The following is a 17,520-nucleotide window of genomic DNA, read 5'->3' as shown; positions in this document are numbered from 1 at the left end:
GGTCCGCACGCCACGGTGTTTTGCCGCATGCGGCCATCGTCCGTAGAAACGCCCACGTGTCCTCCGCATTCGGACGGACTCACTCTTTAAGAACAGGGCGTGTTTACGGACGACATACAAACCATGCGTGTGCGGGAGAAACACTCCGATTCTGCACGGTATTACAGAGTATTACAGAGTATGCTCGGAAATACCGCATCCGACCGGGAGCCAAGCGGTGCTACCGCCCGTAAGCGGAGTATTTACGCCAAACAACCCACTATTAAGTATCTTCTGCAATACATCACATGACCCACTTATTCAATTACCTATCCTCATAAAAAACTGCTTATTTGGAATTGGAATCAATTAGATGCCAATATATCCTTACAAGCATGCCTAACACATGCATTGCACACATTAACCCTTACAGCAATTTAAGTGCAATGGTTTGTATTAGACCCTGTGTAAAAGATTATAAACAATCTACACATATACTGTTTAATGTGCAAAGAAAACCAACAACTGTGAACTTGCATAAACAATTTATTTGAAAACACAATTAACATATAAATAAAAAAATATCAAATAATAAATTAAATCAGGAGATCTCTGAGGTCCTGCAGGTCGGCTAGCAGTAGCCTCAAATGGTGCTCCGCCCGCAGGAGGGCCCCACGCACCCCCTCATCTGCCGGTGTGGTGTCATCTGTGGGCATGTCAAAGGGGCAAAAATTAGTCATGTTATTCATGCATACATTTCACATACTGCGACATAAATTGCACAAATGCTAGGTGACATGTGTGTGTATATATATAAGTAAAGGTTTATCATTCGCTCCCATTCAAAAACCAAACAAATTTCAAATGTTCCTAGATCTCAATAAATATGTGAGGAAGCTAACACTAAAAAGACACTTTGCCAGGAATGAAAATGCAATAATCAACAACTATGAATCCCAATCAAAATCATCACTAAAATGTACATCCAAGTTTTACCCACTGGAGTCAAAAGGGAACCACATACCCATTTTTTATGAAATGGTAAAAAAGGAGCTCATAGACAACAATGAGACTACAAACATGAAAAACAACCTCACGAATCAAGAAAAAAGGGCGCTGAAAGAACTAAAAGAAAACAAGTCACTAGTACTAAGACCAGCAGATAAAGGAGGAGGCCTGGTGATACAGGACAGAAATGATTATGAAAAGGAAGCCAAAAGACTACTGAACGACCCCAAGTCATACAAACCGCAACCAAAAGATCCAACTGAACCGTACGTAGACGAACTAAGAAAATTGCTCCTGAAAGGACTGCATGGACAAATTATCACAAAATCAGAATATCAATATCTGCTAAACAACGACCCAGTCATACCAATATTTTATCATCTCCCAAAGATACATAAACAGCTGAAAGATCCACCAGGTCGACCCATAATAGCCGGTATCGACTCATTAACAGCACACTGCTCAGAATATGTCGACATTTTCCTCAAGAACAAAGTCACCGAATTACCATCATACTTAAAAGATACATCAAGCGTACTGAGAATCATGAAAAACATAATTTGGCAGGATACGTTTTTATGGGCCACGATAGATGTCTCATCATTATATACCTCAATCGAACATGAAAAAGGGACCCAAGCATGTAGAGAGGCCCTGGAAAAAGATACTAACCTAACACCAGCTCATGTAAACTTCATATGTGACATCATTATATTCATACTAACCCATAACTATTTCAAATTCCTGGACCAATTCTTCTTGCAGATATGCGGCACTGCCATGGGCACAATATTTGCTCCCAGTTTTGCCAATTTACTGATGGGTAAATGGGAAGACCAATATGTATACAATAACAACCCTTTCAAAAACAACATTTATTTATATAAGCGATACATAGATGACATTCTTGTAATATGGAATGGGGACCTGGAAGACTTCATGAAATTCATTAACCACATTAACAATAATAACTACAATTTAAAATTCACATTCAACGTGAGCAAAGACTATGTGGAATTTTTGGATCTAATATTATCAAATGAAGGAAACTCAGTAACAACCAAGAACTTCATAAAAACCGTAGATACAAACAGTTATCTCCACTACAGAAGTGGACATGTGAAACAATGGAAGGACAATATCCCCTTCTCACAATTCCACAGGATAAAGCGTAATTGTAGCACAGCATCACTTTGCACAGAACAAGTGGAAATCTACGCCAACCGGTTCAGGGAAAGGGAGTACCCTGAAAAAATCATACATCAAGCAATCACCAAATGTGAAAAATTGGACAGAACAGAATTGTTACAAGAGAAACCCAAACCAAGAGAAGAAGAAACAAATAAACACTCAGTAGCCTTCATCACGCAATATAACTGTGAAGAAAGAAAGATCAGACAAACCATCAATAAACATTGGAACATTCTGAAAATGGACCCTGTCTTAGAAGAAATACTTCCCAATAAACCACAGATCCTATTCAGAAAATCAAGAAATCTTAAAGAAATATTAGCACCCAGCCTCCTTGTCAATCAATCTACACAACAAACATCACTAACTAAATGTATAGGGACATACAAATGTGGCCATTGTAATGTCTGTAAACATGTTCATCCGGATAGAAAAACCTTTCATAATTACAATAACACCAAAAAATATTCAAAAAAACATTTCTGCAATTGCAATACCACTTCAGCCATCTATATGATCGAATGCCCATGCGGTCTCAAATACGTGGGAAAAACTAAGCGACCACTCAAATTAAGAATACAAGAACACATCAGGTACATCAAAAACAAACTCACAACTCATTCTGTATCCAGACACTTCCTGAACAATCATAATTCATGCGTGGAACACCTAAGATTCACTACAATTGAACACGTCACCCTGGGACCACGGGGAGGAGATCTAGCGAAGAAACTCTCCCAACGTGAAATGTTCTGGATCTATGAATTGAACACCTTGTCACCCCATGGTCTAAACGAAAGCTATGAAATAGCCCCATTTCTCTGAACAAACAACATCACAGACAGCCTAGCCTGTATGCAAGTGACTCTAATACAAAAAATGCGATCATCCCACTCTGCACAAACCCGATTCCATCCGAACTCGGAAGTTAAAAAGCAGTGGGCCCAACAAGTACTTGGGAGGGAGACCACCAGGGAAAATTGGGTGTCGCATGTAGTATTGTATCAAGATAGACACCAGCAGGACTAAGGAAGGTCTGATGATGATTGTAAACATCCAGAAATACAAGAAAATATCCTTCTAAAGAAGATTTATCGGAACCTCTGGGACCCCTACTGCCTGAAATAACTATGAAGAGACTGAAAACAAACTAAAAATATATAAACAACCTCAAAAACCTGGTATCAAGACTCTTTCCTGAAACCCCCCCCCTTGGGTTTTTTTCAAAGAACACTTTCCAAGATTTCCATCAAAATACTATGTGAAAAATTCAATGTTTATTCAAAAAAACTCAACAAAAAGAAGAGATTGATCTTATTACAATGGAACACTTACCTAGATAGTCCAAACAAAAACAAAAGGACTGGTCAAATATAACCTAAGAACTTTGCATAGACCCGTAAACAATTGGGATATACTAATGACTCATAAGTAATAGTAAACACCACACTCACTTGGCATGTGCTCATGCAAATACACATCGTGTAAAGCCACTATTATGGATATAGAGCTAAATTATGCATGATGTTCAGTATTAACTACAGTCATAAATTATGTCACAATTTAATATGTCTAAATAAGCACAAAAAATTATTCTTGTTTGTCACCCCTAAATTATATGTTTATAATTAAGAGACACATGAGGGATCACTATTATTATTTATTTTCTGCACTATTTGCACTTATGCACAACAAAACGTTACACTTAAAAGTGTAAACAACTCATTATTGATACTATGCGGCAAATCAACTAGAAAAACAAGTGTCCGGCATTTCTAACATATATATTTTATTCTTTTTCATAGTTTGCATTAAATCAAATATCTAAGCCCTATTTCGCAGCACACTCCATCTAAGGATCTCTATCTGCGTTCCAACGAGACCCAATCACAGCACAGCGTCCATGATCCATCAAGAAATATGCTGCGCTCCAACGGAGAAACTTCCGCGTTCCACAGATCTACTAGATGATGACTCACTCCTTGTCTGTACGGAGCGAGACCTGCGCCTCACTTGAGATGACTTCCGCGTTCCAGGAACCTGCGTGTCAACTAAACCAGCTTCCGCGTTCCACACACGGATAACACGATGACGCACTTCCGCTCTTCATACGGAAATAAGAACAGATCGTGGCCGCATCTATCAGGATAAATAAGACACTCACCCTATACCACCAACGGAGGAAGAGTCTCCCTATCTGTTTAAAAGACAGGCTGCCTCCTATAGAGGAAATAACGATATACAGCGCCTTAGTGAAAACGAATGGACACTTCCGCTTCCGGTCTCCAACCCCACCCCCATATGATCCCAGACAGTACATAAACCCCTACTGATCACACCTCAATATTCTGCTCCCCTTGAAGAAGTCCATTAGTGGACGAAACGCGTCGGGACCACCCTCCAATCCTCCTTGCCATTTGTGCCCAGAGACTACTGCTCTACCTCCTGGTTCCTAACCAAGGGAAAGGACTTCTACTTTCTTTTTCAAAGAAACCATTTTTTTACTACATACCCAGCTAAGTACTCACTGCAGTTTTGAGAGATAAATATATATAGAAGAGTCCAATTTTTGTGATATATATTATTGTTTTAAAGTGCCTACTATTTCCCACTTGCTCCCTGTTTTTTTCCCCATTCTTACCTTCTCGCCTTCCCCTAACCCCCATTACCTGCCCTAACATACCGGGCATTGCCCCAAAAAATCTTGTATGTGCTAAAGCTTGTTTTATGCATTTTTTATGAATTCTTGATATATATTTTTTATTGTCGGTGTAATAAAACTGTATATATTTTTATAAACCACATAAGGCGCCTAGATTCTCTTTATACTCTCCATATATATATATATATCTATCTATGTAGAGAGATAGAGACACACATATATAAATAGATATGACACATACATATATACATACATGCAAACTTATTTACTACATACTGTCTTTTTTTGCCTCTACCCTTTACTCTGCAGAAGACATAACAGTCATAGTGTTTCTTCTCAGTCACAACCCACCCATGACTAACCAATGACAAGCATGTCATGGCCTCCGTCAATAAGAACTTGTCACAATCTGCTCAGTCTAAGTTCAGTGATGGTTCGTGGCATGGGAGTTATGCAAATGTCAGGAATGCACAGTACACATCCTCAAAATCATAATTCTGTCTAAACCAACCTACAATTCTGTGAGGGCAAAAAAACAATCTGAACTACAGGGGGTGTTTAGGTAGAGGAGGCTCCTGGGACACTGGCAACTTCTGACTCCATTCCAAGGTAGGCCGGGCCATACTCCATTTATAGCATACATCCTAGAGTTTATAAATAACATTCACCAACAATATAGATTCCACTATTTGATGGGTCATAATCTACGATTGCAGCAGGTGAATTTAATCCACAAATGATCCACTCATCCCTTTACTCCAGGATCCTGTTTAACTACAACGGTTATGTGGCAGTCAAAATGGAGCTCCAACCCATCCCACAAACCTGTGTAATTGAGAGGTGTCCTGGATGAAAGGGATGCCTTGGACACCCCATCTAACCCGTACCTGTATCTGTAGCTACCCACTTTGGGGTCTATATGAATAGTATTGGAACAAAATTTTTAATCACCAGTGCTACATAACAAATACCAGTACAACTACTTCATGAATGATGCATTATGTAAACATACCGATCTGCTGGGACTCCGGGGCTTGGCACGCCTCCTCCCCCTCGGAATCGGAATCCTCTGGGGCAACCGTGGCCTCCTCAGCCCCCTCCTCCGCCAGCTCCTCTGCCACCATGACCACGTCCACCTCCTCCGCCACAAGCACCTCCTCCTCCACCTCCTCCTCCTCCTCCACCTCCTCCTCCTCCACTTCCTCCTCCACCACCACCACCTCCTCCTCCACCTCCTCCTCCGCCACCAACACCTCCTCCTCTGCCACCAACTCCTCTTCCACCTCCTCCACCACCACCTCCTCAGGCACCTCCTCCTCCTCCACCACCTCCTCCACCATCTCCTCCACCATCTCCTCCACTTGCTCCTCCAACATTTCCTCCTCCTCCACTTCCTCCTCCTCCACCCTTGCCGCCACCTCCTCCTCAGGGTCTTGGGCCTCCTCCTGGGCCAGGGCTGCCTCGGCCTCTTCACGGGCCTGTCGGGCTCGGGCTCGTGCTGTGTGGTAGAAAAAAAAATCATGGTCAATGTCGGGTCATTGGGGCACATGTATTAATCCATAACAAGACATACATGGAAGGGTGATAATGATGGCAAACGATGCAGGAAAGTAGGTCCTTACTGTTAATGGACTCCAAAATGTGACATTTAAATTATTATGTGATTGTTAGTAATTTGTTCAAACATTACAACCCTGGCATTTATCAATGTGTAACACATATTAGATCTGGCACATTGTATGCATCAGAATCCTCAATGCTATGTCATTACATATAAAAGCCACATGAATGCATGTTAACCAGGAAGAAGCACACATAACAGTCTATGGACTTTTAAACCCATGGACACCCACTTATCATGAGACACATTTTATTGTTTATATATGCTATGTTGTAAGTGCGAAATTTCATAGCGAAAATACTCACAATCAGCAATTTCGCCCCTGATTTGCTGTAACAGCTGGGGCTGGCGCCTGCGGAGGTCCGACCACCGCCGCTCGAGCTGCCCGATGGACCTACGCACCCGAGTGCGGGCGTAAATACGGCGCCCTGCCGCAGCATAGGCCCTCCGCTTATGGCGGTTACTGATAAAGGGCCCCGCACGGCCCAGCCTTGTCTCCATGACGGAGACCAGAACCCTCAGCTCCGCATGTGAAAAGGGGTCTGCCCTTCTTGTCTCCGCCATGTTAACAATGGCATCTATCAACCAATCAGGTGGTGGCATTGGTTTATCACAGTTATTTGTGTTAATAACTTTATTGTTCATCTTTACATGAACAGCGTCTCTGCGCCAACACAAATGGTGACAAATTCGCATGCCTTCAAAACAGTAGTGCTGATGTATGGCAATGAACAAATCTGATATATATAAAACACAGTGTGTATGCACTTAGCAAATCCAATGACGCCTCGCTCCGCCAAGCAACGCGTGCTATAGCTTAGCAACGCATAGCTGTAGTTAGCATTACTTACTCTATGCATCTATGTGTATGCGTACATTTATGTTTAAAAGACACATACACATACTTGCAGGTATCCTGAGACCAGCATTATACACCAGCCCTGCCTGCCTGCCTGCCTGCCTGCTCCTTGAAATGTTTAAACATGTTAATAAATTCAAATATCATATATATAGATATATATATATATATATATCTGCAAACAAATCATACATCAAATCATACATCAACACAGGAAAAAATCCCCAACACATTAGAGAATAAATCAATGTACTCACCAGTCATCAGGGATAGTATCAACTACAATAATGAAGATATAATGGATATATTAAATAAATGTTAATGGATATCATATCTACAAGGAGCATGGAAGACCTTACCTTAGACCCTGACAAATCCAGATCTGGAGACAAATGATTCTAGCAGCAAGTCACTATTTATAGGCCTCTCACATGTGTGGTCTATAACAGTAGAGATGAGTATTGCATGACTTGTGGCCTGGATTATCTAAGGGATTGGGCTACTTTTAGCTTGCAATCAAACGCCACAATACCACAGTAGTCATGAATCAAATGTCATGTCAGGCTAGCAAATAGCATGTGTATTGTGCAATAGTCACAGGTGTATCAGAAGATTCTATGCAATGTTAGCATTGGTGCCCAGTATTTCATGTAGAACTTTCGCCAGGTTTTACACAATGGAATTTCCGCCACCGTATGCGGCGCGAAAAAACAGCGACGTACGCTCACGCACGGAACGCAGCTGCCGCTGATGTCCGCCAAACAGGATACACAAACAGTATATAAAGGTGTATTAGAAGGTGACCATGTTGTTGCTAACATGTCTGGATCACAACCAGAGGTGGACCCAGATCTGCAGCAACTATTTGACCAGATGGACTCCAGCACCACCTATGTGCCACTGCACATGCAGGCAGTGGGTAATGAGGAGGCTGCTGGCCCTTCTACAGCAGGGCAACCTGCACCTGACCATTCTACAGCAGGGCAACCTACACCTGGCCCTTCTGCAGCAGGCCAACCTGCAGCTGGCTCATATGCACCATCAGCAGAATTGTTTGGAACACAACCGGGGACTTCACAAGGTAGTACCATGGCCAGCACTTCAAGTGCAGCGACACGTGACAGGGGGCGTGGCCAAGGACGTGGCAAGGGGAGAGCCAGGGCAACAGAGGAACCACCAAAAAAAAATAAGGCATATGAAGCACAGGAGCTTGCCATCCTGGTTCCCCGAGCACGTGATTGGATTGAGTGTCCATCGGAGAAGCTGACACACACACGCAGATGGAAGATTTGGGAACAGATAACGGCAGAGATTAATGAAGTAGCGCCACAAGTTCGTGAGACGGACCATGTGAAGAAGAGGCAAGTTGTTTTGTGATACATGTGCCCAGTAATAGCCAAGTAATGATTGAATTGATGCTTAGATGGATTTTGCAAATGGCCCGTGAGGTTGTTACGATACACAGACATTATTGCCATGTTATTTTGGTGAGAGTTATAGTAGGGTGATTGTGAATGTGTATTGTAACGGTTGATATCATAGTTGCATGTAATATTATCTTTTGGACATTAATCACATGTCGTAATATGTAGCACAGAGCAATGGCTGCAACAGCTAACATCTGGAGTGACATGTATTAATATGTCAACTTACATTGCAGGTGGCAGGACTTCAAAACCAACCTGAAGAGGAAGATGACCAAGCGGTGGGAACACAGCCAGAGATCTGGGGCCGGGCCCATGCCATCAGGGCTAGAGCTCACCCCCCTGGAGTTGATGGCCGAGAGCTGTATATCAGTTGAGGAGATCAGGGGGGTGAGCACGATGGATAGCGAGGCCCCAGCTGAAGTGTTTGCGTCTTTTCTGGAAGGTAAATATTGGTCATGCCATAAACTTGTGCAAGTAATTATCTTAGAATGTCTCCTAATTGTGTTTATCTTTTTCCACAGACACCCCACCGCTTGGTGACGACTCTGCTCAGGAGGTGGAGGAGTCCGTGCCACCTGGCCCCAGGGGTAGGCCTGTGCAGCAGCAGCCATCGGCCCAAGCCGATTTGGCCGCCTTGGCCAACATGCTTGGGGACATCAACCAGCAGGGAGACTTGGCATCAGAACGGATGCGTAGGACCGAGGAGATCCTGGCGAGCTTGGTCAGCACCCAGCAGGCCATCGCTGCGAGCATGCAGGCCATGGCTGAGTCACATCAGGCCATGGCTGCAAGTGCTCAGGTGCTGGCCGAGCAAGCCACCCGCCAAAATGATCTCCTCCTCCACCATAATGAGCTTATGGTGGAGCTGGTTACCAGCAACAGGGTCCTAATGTCATCCGTTTCTGGTGCATTACCACCGGCAACACTCCCTGCTGGCAGGAGGGGTAGACCAGCCAACCCCTCAACATCATCTGCTCCACCTGCCCCAGCATCTGGCCGTGGCCGAAGAGCTGCTGCACAGGCCAAGGAGCCTACCAAGGCCAAACGTGGTCGCAAATGAACTTGTGGCTGCATTAATCTCCACCGTTATGTGGTCCCAAATCTTCCATTGTGCTGTGTGTGTCAGCTTCTTGTGTCCAATCACGTGCTGAGGGTAACCAGATGAGCCCTTGCTTCATATGTCCTTTTTGGTTCCCCTGTTGCCCTCTTTTGCCTGCCATTACTGTCAGCTGTACTTGAAGTGATGGCCATGGTACTATCTTGTGAAGTCCCCGGTTGTGTTCCAAACAATTCTGCTGATGGTGCATATGAGCCAGCTGCAGGTTGGCCTGCTGCAGAAGGGCCAGGTGTAGGTTGCCCTGCTGTAGAATGGTCAGGTGCAGGTTGCCCTGCTGTAGAAGGGCCAGCAGCCTCCTCATTTCCCACTGGCTGCATGTGCAGTGGCACATAGGAGGTGCTGGAGTCCATCTGTGTGCAATTATATTTGTTTTGTATTATTATTTATTTTGGGACATTCCTGCCATGTTGTTTATTTTTGGTATTTTGTATTTTTTGGTCATTGCATCACAGTGGCATTGACTGTGACATGTATAGAAATAAATTTGTTTACTTTACCAAAAATGTGTGGTTTCATGAGTACATGTCGAATACACATGTGTATTGATAGTATTAAGATTCAGTCATGTCCATTGTTAGCAGTTTTAAAGTGTCTGACAAGTACAGCATATGTGGGGGATTACTAAGGTTTCCTTGAAGCAGCAATGGTTTCAATTAAAGCACTGACAAGCGGCCTATTAGTGAGTAATGAGTAAAGGAGTAGATTCTATTGGGTTCAGGTGTTAATGCTTGTAGTCATTAGGCGGTACGTTCGCCTACCGCATGAACGAGTGGTGTCCGCAAAGCAATAGTACACTTGTGGACACCGCACATTTCTTCCCTTTTTGATCGCGTGCATTCGGAGTGCTATCCGAATGTACGCCCCCCAACATAAGTGTACTCCCCCGTGTCCGCCCATGTTTCCGCCCCGTTTTGCCCACTTTGAAACTACGCCCATGTGACATTCCGCATGACGCCCATAATACGCCCATATTTCCCGACTGATTGCGGGGAACAGTTTTGTACGGGATTTGGCCGAACTGGTACGGAGTCAAGGCGTGGCACATGCGCGTTGCGTTCTCCACGCATGCGCAGACGCCGAAAAGACGCGATCCGAAAGTATGCGGTAAAGTCCGCGTCAATCAGAATAAGGGCCATGGTGTGGGAACGCAGTTGGGGAAGCCATGGCCAGCAGTCAGGTCATGTTGGGGGTGTAGTGTTCTATGCCAGTATAGGGTATAATAGATGTATTATGGTCATGGCCAGTGATCAGGACATGTTGGGAGTGTAGTGTCCTATGTCTGTACAGGGTGTAATAGATGTATTATGGCCAGTGGTCAGGTCATGTTGGGGGTTTAGTGTCCTATGTCTGTACAGGGTGTAATAGATGTATTATGGCCAGTGGTCAGGTCATGTTGGGGGTGTAGTGTCCTATGTCTGTACAGGGTGTAATAGATGTATTATGGCCAGTGGTCAGGTCATGTTGGGGGTGTAGTGTCCTATGTCTGTATAGGGTGTAATAGATGTATTATGGCCAGGGGTCAGAACATGTTGGGGGTGTAGTGTCCTATGTCTGTACATGGTGTAATAGATGAGTTATGGCCAGTGGTCAGGTCATGTTGGGGGTGTAGTGTCCTATGTCTGTATAGGGTGTAATAGATGTATTATGGCCAGTCGTCAGGACATGTTTGGGGTGTAGTGTTCTATGTCTGTACAGGGTGTAATAGATGTATTATGGCCAGTGATCAGGTCATGTTGGGGGTGTAGTGTCCTATGTCTGTACAGGGTGCAATAGATGTATTATGGCCAGTGGTCAGGTCATGTTGGTGGTGAAGTGTCCTATGCCTGTATATCAGTGCCAGATTAAGCCTTCGGCGGACCCAGGGCACTTTAGACAGGAGGGCCCCTGTCATGAACCCCGGTTCTCGCCCCGCTCGCATGCGCCCCTTACCGGCACGCTGGGGTAGTGTCCTCCGTAGATCAGCTGCCGGCACAGTCGGCAATCCCTGGCGTGATGTCTTCTGCTTCCATGTCGCCCCTGCGTCACTGTGAGCTCCAGGTGTATTCCCTGATCAAGCTGCGGGTCACATGATCCAGGTAAGCTCCATCTTACTTCCTGGTCTGTGTGCTGCTGCTGCGGCTAATTCCATCACCTGCGTCTGATTCCCTAATCACCTGGAGGGATAAAAACCCAGCTCACAGTCTCCTCCTTGTCTACAACAACTCGTCAGTTTACCTGTGAGTTCTCCAGCGTTAAGCTCCTGTCAAGACTCCCCACGTGCTCCAGAGGTCCGGTTTCCTGAGTCCGCTGTCACCTGTGTTACTCTCAGCGTCCTGGTCATTCCACTCCTGCCAGAAGTCTCCACGTGTCTCCATCTGCCGTGTGATCCTGTCTTCTCGTGCAGCCCAGGTTACTTACTCAGTGTCCGGTTATCCGTGGGTTCCGTGCCTGTCTCCCCTCGGCTCTCACCCAAAGCATCAGAAGTGGAACAGACACCTGTACCTAATGCCTCTCTGTTCCCATTATATACAGCAGAGGAACAGTATCCCGGTACACTATAAAGTCACCCATCTACAGTAATTGCTCTGTTACCCAGAATAACCATGCTATATGCAGGGATAACATCTATCCTGAATACATACCTGTTACTAATGCATTGTGCAGCTTCTCCATAACAACTTACACTAATTCATCTTTAAACCCACTCCCTGTGTCAAAATAACTATTGAGAAAGTCCCTGGAATCCATCCCGTGCACATGGTAAACTTCATCTTTGGTCTGGCTTCCATTCTCTTGTCTTCTGTATCAGAGGAGGTGATGAGTCCCTTATCTATATCTGTAGCCTTATAGTAATTTGTTTGGCTGTTCTTTTTATATACAGCAGGAATCTATAGTTATTTACTCTCATTAGAATGTTCTCACACAGAAAAAATGAATATGTTAAATAAATGTTTGACCTAATCAGGTGATAACGTTACCACTCTACAATGTGATATACATCTTTATGTTGTTTTTGATAACAGATTACAGCGGGACAGTCCAGCTAATTTGAGACTGTCCCGCTGTCCCTCCCGCGGGTCATATTGTCTCATGGTGTGGGAGCGCAGTTGGGGAAGCCATGGCCAGCAGTCAGGTCATGTTGGGGGTGTAGTGTTCTATGCCAGTATAGGGTATAATAGATGTATTATGGTCATGGCCAGTGATCAGGACATGTTGGGAGTGTAGTGTCCTATGTCTGTACAGGGTGTAATAGATGTATTAGGGCCAGTGGTCAGGTCATGTTGGGGGTTTAGTGTCCTATGTCTGTACAGGGTGTAATAGATGTATTATGGCCAGTGGTCAGGTCATGTTGGGGGTGTAGTGTCCTATGTCTGTACAGGGTGTAATAGATGTATTATGGCCAGTGGTCAGGTCATGTTGGGGGTGTAGTGTCCTATGTCTGTACAGGGTGTAATAGATGTATTATGGCCAGTGGTCAGGTCATGTTGGGGGTGTAGTGTCATATGTCTGTATAGGGTGTAATAGATGTATTATGGCCAGGGGTCAGAACATGTTGGGGGTGTAGTGTCCTATGTCTGTACATGGTGTAATAGATGAGTTATGGCCAGTGGTCAGGTTATGTTGGGGGTGTAGTGTCCTATGTCTGTATAGGGTGTAATAGATGTATTATGGCCAGTCGTCAGGACATGTTTGGGGTGTAGTGTCCTATGTCTGTACAGGGTGTAATAGATGTATTATGGCCAGTGATCAGGTCATGTTGGGGGTGTAGTGTCCTATGTCTGTACAGGGTGCAATAGATGTATTATGGCCAGTGGTCAGGTCATGTTGGTGGTGAAGTGTCCTAAGCCTGTATATCAGTGCCAGATTAAGCCTTCGGCGGACCCAGGGCACTTTAGACAGGAGGGCCCTTGTCATGAACCCCGGTTCTCGCCCCGCTCGCATGCGCCCCTTACCGGCACGCTGGGGTAGTGTCCTCCGTAGATCAGCTGCCGGCACAGTCGGCAATCCCTGGCGTGATGTCTTCTGCTTCCATGTCGCCCCTGCGTCACTGTGAGCTCCAGGTGTATTCCCTGATCAAGCTGCGGGTCACATGATCCAGGTAAGCTCCATCTTACTTCCTGGTCTGTGTGCTGCTGCTGCGGCTAATTCCATCACCTGCGTCTGATTCCCTAATCACCTGGAGGGATAAAAACCCAGCTCACAGTCTCCTCCTTGTCTACAACAACTCGTCAGTTTACCTGTGAGTTCTCCAGCGTTAAGCTCCTGTCAAGACTCCCCACGTGCTCCAGAGGTCCGGTTTCCTGAGTCCGCTGTCACCTGTGTTACTCTCAGCATCCTGGTCATTCCACTCCTGCCAGAAGTCTCCACGTGTCTCCATCTGCCGTGTGATCCTGTCTTCTCGTGCAACCCAGGTTACTTACTCAGTGTCCGGTTATCCGTGGGTTCCGTGCCCGTCTCCCCTCGGCTCTCACCCAAAGCATCAGAAGTGGAACAGACACCTGTACCTAATGCCTCTCTGTTCCCATTATATACAGCAGAGGAACAGTATCCCGGTACACTATAAAGTCACCCATCTACAGTAATTGCTCTGTTACCCAGAATAACCATGCTATATGCAGGGATAACATCTATCCTGAATACATACCTGTTACTAATGCATTGTGCAGCTTCTCCATAACAACTGACACTAATTCATCTTTAAACCCACTCCCTGTGTCAAAATAACTATTGAGAAAGTCCCTGGAATCCATCCCGTGCACATGGTAAAGCTTCATCTTTGGTCTGGCTTCCATTCTCTTGTCTTCTGTATCAGAGGAGGTGATGAGTCCCTTATCTATATCTGTAGCCTTATAGTAATTTGTTTGGCTGTTCTTTTTATATACAGCAGGAATCTATAGTTATTTACTCTCATTAGAATGTTCTCACACAGAAAAAATGAATATGTTAAATAAATGTTTGACCTAATCAGGTGATAACGTTACCACTCTACAATGTGATATACATCTTTATGTTGTTTTTGATAACAGATTACAGCGGGACAGTCCAGCTAATTTGAGACTGTCCCGCTGTCCCTCCCGCGGGTCATATTGTCTCATGGTGTGGGAACGCAGTTGGGGAAGCCATGGCCAGCAGTCAGGTCATGTTGGGGTCGTAGTGTTCTATGCCAGTATAGGGTATAATAGATGTATTATGGTCATGGCCAGTGATCAGGACATGTTGGGAGTGTAGTGTCCTATGTCTGTACAGGGTGTAATAGATGTATTATGGCCAGTGGTCAGGTCATGTTGGGGGTTTAGTGTCCTATGTCTGTACAGGGTGTAATAGATGTATTATGGCCAGTGGTCAGGTCATGTTGGGGGTGTAGTGTCCTATGTCTGTACAGGGTGTAATAGATGTATTATGGCCAGTGGTCAGGTCATGTTGGGGGTGTAGTGTCCTATGTCTGTACAGGGTGTAATAGATGTATAATGGCCAGTGGTCAGGTCATGTTGGGGGTGTAGTGTCCTATGTCTGTATAGGGTGTAATAGATGTATTATGGCCAGGGGTCAGAACATGTTGGGGGTGTAGTGTCCTATGTCTGTACAGGGTGTAATAGATGAGTTATGGCCAGTGGTCAGGTCATGTTGGGGGTGTAGTGTCCTATGTCTGTATAGGGTGTAATAGATGTATTATGGCCAGTCGTCAGGACATGTTTGGGGTGTAGTGTCCTATGTCTGTACAGGGTGTAATAGATGTATTATGGCCAGTGATCAGGTCATGTTGGGGGTGTAGTGTCCTATGTCTGTACAGGGTGCAATAGATGTATTATGGCCAGTGGTCAGGTCATGTTGGTGGTGAAGTGTCCTATGCCTGTATATCAGTGCCAGATTAAGCCTTCGGCGGACCCAGGGCACTTTAGACAGGAGGGCCCCTGTCATGAACCCCGGTTCTCGCCCCGCTCGCATGCGCCCCTTACCGGCACGCTGGGGTAGTGTCCTCCGTAGATCAGCTGCCGGCACAGTCGGCAATCCCTGGCGTGATGTCTTCTGCTTCCAAGTCGCCCCTGCGTCACTGTGAGCTCCAGGTGTATTCCCTGATCAAGCTGCGGGTCACATGATCCAGGTAAGCTCCATCTTACTTCCTGGTCTGTGTGCTGCTGCTGCGGCTAATTCCATCACCTGCGTCTGATTCCCTAATCACCTGGAGGGATAAAAACCCAGCTCACAGTCTCCTCCTTGTCTTGAACAACTCGTCAGTTTACCTGTGAGTCCTCCAGCGTTAAGCTCCTGTCAAGACTCCCCACGTGCTCCAGAGGTCCGGTTTCCTGAGTCCGCTGTCACCTGTGTTACTCTCAGCGTCCTGGTCATTCCACTCCTGCCAGAAGTCTCCACGTGTCTCCATCTGCCGTGTGATCCTGTCTTCTCGTGCAGCCCAGGTTACTTACTCAGTGTCCGGTTATCCGTGGGTTCCGTGCCTGTCTCCCCTCGGCTCTCACCCAAAGCATCAGAAGTGGAACAGACACCTGTACCTAATGCCTCTCTGTTCCCATTATATACAGCAGAGGAACAGTATCCCGGTACACTATAAAGTCACCCATCTACAGTAATTGCTCTGTTACCCAGAATAACCATGCTATATGCAGGGATAACATCTATCCTGAATACATACCTGTTACTAATGCATTGTGCAGCTTCTCCATAACAACTGACACTAATTCATCTTTAAACCCACTCCCTGTGTCAAAATAACTATTGAGAAAGTCCCTGGAATCCATCCCGTGCACATGGTAAAGCTTCATCTTTGGTCTGGCTTCCATTCTCTTGTCTTCTGTATCAGAGGAGGTGATGAGTCCCTTATCTATATCTGTAGCCTTATAGTAATTTGTTTGGCTGTTCTTTTTATATACAGCAGGAATCTATAGATATTTAGGGTGACATTCTATGCTATGCGATTTTCGTTATTTTGCGGTAATTAGACCACAAAATGGCGATATCGCATTTTCCCATTAAATCGTTGATTTAATGGGATGCGCATAGGGGCTGAAATCGCATATTTTGTGCGTTAAGGTCTGGTGAATAAAAATGCGAGATTAATTCGCATTTTTATCGCATCCAGATGTTTGCGCACAGAAAAGTATACAAGTCGCTTATTTAATGCTATGCGCATTTGCACATCGCATTTTTTAAGTGACTAATTTTCGCACTAATTTCAGACCTGGGTCTGTTAGGCGAATTAGCCAGAACCCTGCACAGATCGCAATGTTTCGTGCAGGGTTCTGCTGTAAAAAATAAAACAAATGGTTAAATTAAAAAAAAAACGAGCGCGGGGTCCCCCGCCCGAGTGTAACCAGCCCCGGGCTCACTGAGCCGGTGCTGGTGACATAAAATCAGGGTCCCCGACAAATAGGGGTCCCCTTGATTTTATGAAACCAGCACCGGGCTCAAGGTCCGGCGCTGGTTCCCAAAATACGGGGGACAAAGTGACTAGGGGTCCCCCGTATTTTAAGAACCAGTACCGGACACAACCAGCCAGCAGGGTAATGCCACAGCCGGGGGGAGACTTTTTATACAAGTCCCCCCGGCCAAAGCATTAACCCCCTGGCTGGTCAGCATGGGCAGGGGTCCTGGGGAAGTGGGGACCCCCCCAATGAAGGGGTCCCCCCCCTCCAGGACTTACCAGCCCATGCTGATAGTCCG

General features: G+C 45.3%; 1 long non-coding RNA gene and 1 pseudogene across 1 annotated transcript; one reads left to right on the top strand and one right to left on the bottom strand.

Annotated features, from left to right (window-relative positions):
- Nucleotides 1–507: 507 nt before the first annotated feature.
- Nucleotides 508–5,944, bottom strand: LOC146053724 (uncharacterized). Its single transcript, XR_014467759.1, has 2 exons — nucleotides 5,853–5,944; nucleotides 508–685 (listed from the first exon to the last, which is right to left on the bottom strand). It is a non-coding gene; the product is annotated as an uncharacterized LOC146053724 (long non-coding RNA).
- On the top strand, nucleotides 3,056–3,174 carry LOC146053726 (5S ribosomal RNA; annotated as a pseudogene).
- Nucleotides 5,945–17,520: the final 11,576 nt, after the last annotated feature.

Source organism: Crinia signifera, unplaced genomic scaffold, assembly GCF_055691185.1.
Source record: "Crinia signifera unplaced genomic scaffold, ASM5569118v1 HAP2_SCAFFOLD_184, whole genome shotgun sequence".
Taxonomy (NCBI): Eukaryota; Metazoa; Chordata; class Amphibia; order Anura; family Myobatrachidae; genus Crinia; species Crinia signifera.
Note: the sequence above shows the minus strand (reverse complement) of the source record. Positions and strands in the feature narration are given on the sequence as shown.